General features: G+C 58.0%; 1 non-coding gene across 1 annotated transcript in view; it reads right to left on the minus strand.

Moving 5' to 3' along the window:
* The window catches only part of LOC126436561 (small subunit ribosomal RNA), a 1,910-nt gene extending 1,723 nt beyond the window's left edge, over positions 1-187 (minus strand). The window contains exon 1 of the ribosomal RNA XR_007580760.1: positions 1-187. This exon is cut by the window's left edge and continues 1,723 nt beyond it. This is a non-coding gene — a ribosomal RNA (small subunit ribosomal RNA).
* Between the last annotated feature and the right edge of the window lie 2,313 nt (positions 188-2,500).

The raw sequence follows: 2,500 nt of genomic DNA on the forward strand, positions 1-2,500 counted from the left end.
CGGGACTCTGTTTGCATGTATTAGCTCTAGAATTACCACAGTTATCCAAGTAACGTGGGTACGATCTAAGGAACCATAACTGATTTAATGAGCCATTCGCGGTTTCACCTTAATGCGGCTTGTACTGAGACATGCATGGCTTAATCTTTGAGACAAGCATATGACTACTGGCAGGATCAACCAGGGAGCTGCGTCAACTAGAGCTGAGCAGCCGGCCGCCCGGGAGTGTGTCCCGGGGGCCCGCGCGAACACGCAAGCGTCCGCTCGATTATTCTGCAAACAGGAGGAGGCTGAGCTCCCCTGCACAATACACCTCGAAACCCTCTCAGGTCCCGGCGGCGCGCAGCGCCGTCCTAAGTACTTGGTCGGGTTCGAGAGAGGCGCAATCGCCCGGGGTTTGGCGAGTAGACGCTTTAGGTGCGACCACCCGTGCTCCCAACTGAGCTTGCCGCTGCCGACAGAGGCCCGGGAGCGTGCTGTCGTGGCATTGCCGGCGGGAGACAACACGCGCCACCTACGGTGGCCGGCAGCTCCAACGCCAGCGCCACAGAAGGACAAAAGCCCCACTTGGGTGCCGAAGCGAACTCTCCCAGCACAGCGCACGCGCCAACACGTCCGCACAGCTGCGATACAAACCACCTGCGAGAACCGCAGAGGCGACCGAGCAGCAGACGGCGTCGCGGCGCCGAGCGCCGGGCGGCGGCGCATCCTCAGCGCACACAGTCCTCAATCGGACCAGCACACTGCAGATGTCCACCGCGCTTCGCACCGGGCCCGCGAGGACCTACTTTGGCCGCACGGCGCCGCGTGCAGGGTGCGCCGGCGCGCAGCTGCGCCGCCTGCCGCCTCCGTCGGCCGGCGCGCCTGCCACTGGCCGCCCCCACCAGCCGGCTGTAGCGCGTGCGCCCACGCACCGCGCGGCCAGCACGCCGGGAGGCCCCCCCTCACCGGCCGGGGACGGTCCCACCCAGCCACCGCCGCGTATCGCTTCACACCCACATGCCATTCACGTTCGTGGGCATGGTGGGTATCGCTGAAACAACCGGTTGGTAGCTCAACCGATCGTCGCCATCACTGATTCACCTCTAGCGAGAACAACCGCACCACAACGGTTTACCAGTTGTTCATTTGCGTAACGTCACCAGCAAACGTAGACGTCCATCGCCATTTGCAAATTCAACGATTGTTGCATGCCTGTGTCAGGTGTCACGACACACTATGTCTGCCCACATACACGCAACAACATGTGCACGCTTCGCGAACACGTGGAAGGTGGCCCCCGTACGTATGCGATGTCCATTGCGCGAACGACTGTCAACCGGCCTCTGTCGCATGTCGCAGATGTGGAACGCAGTGCACCATGCTATCACGGTGTGTGAGAAGAGACGACTACGTCTGACAACACGCGCCACTACATCAACAGACGGCTCATGCTGATCGCCATCCACGGCATACCATACTACAATCCAGCTCTTATAGGGAGACGACACGTAGCTGAGTGCACAATATTTGGACCGTATGGTTCGCCGTTGTTGGCGCAGTCGTGGTACGGTCACACATGTACCACGATGTATCATTCAGTACATGAGGACCAATGTGCAGTACAGTGTGTGATTTGGACGTACAACATCAGCGGACAGTTGACACAAGCCGTACCACAACGTAGGCTGTGCTTCGCCATGCGAATGCCAATGAACAACTGCGAAGGGCATTGAGCATGTACGTCCTGCTGCCATCCGCATTACAGTGTATAGCTGCAAGGTGTTTAACATGAAGCGATACTCTGGGGACCGGGCAGTGCGAGTGGCAAACTATATTGCGGGGGTTGCAGTTAGGCAACACTACACTAATTTAACGCGTCGTATGACAATTACAGAGCAGGTTAAGGCCCAACGTGTGTTGGGTTAAGGCCCAACGTGTGTTGGGTTAAGGCCCAACGTGTGTTGGGTTAAGGCCCAACGTGTGTTGGGTTAAGGCCCAACGTGTGTTGGGTTAAGGCCCAACGTGTGTTGGGTTAAGGCCCAACGTGTGTTGGGTTAAGGCCCAACGTGTGTTGGGTTAAGGCCCAACGTGTGTTGGGTTAAGGCCCAACGTGTGTTGGGTTAAGGCCCAACGTGTGTTGGGTTAAGGCCCAACGTGTGTTGGGTTAAGGCCCAACGTGTGTTGGGTTAAGGCCCAACGTGTGTTGGGTTAAGGCCCAACGTGTGTTGGGTTAAGGCCCAACGTGTGTTGGGTTAAGGCCCAACGTGTGTTGGGTTAAGGCCCAACGTGTGTTGGGTTAAGGCCCAACGTGTGTTGGGTTACGGCCCAACGTGTGTTGGGTTAAGGCCCAACGTGTGTTGGGTTAAGGCCCAACGTGTGTTGGGTTAAGGCCCAACGTGTGTTGGGTTAAGGCCCAACGTGTGTTGGGTTAAGGCCCAACGTGTGTTGGGTTAAGGCCCAACGTGTGTTGGGTTAAGGCCCAACGTGTGTTGGGTTAAGGCCCAACGTGTGTTGGGTT

This window comes from Schistocerca serialis, unplaced genomic scaffold, assembly GCF_023864345.2.
Source record: "Schistocerca serialis cubense isolate TAMUIC-IGC-003099 unplaced genomic scaffold, iqSchSeri2.2 HiC_scaffold_1240, whole genome shotgun sequence".
NCBI lineage: Eukaryota > Metazoa > Arthropoda > Insecta > Orthoptera > Acrididae > Schistocerca > Schistocerca serialis.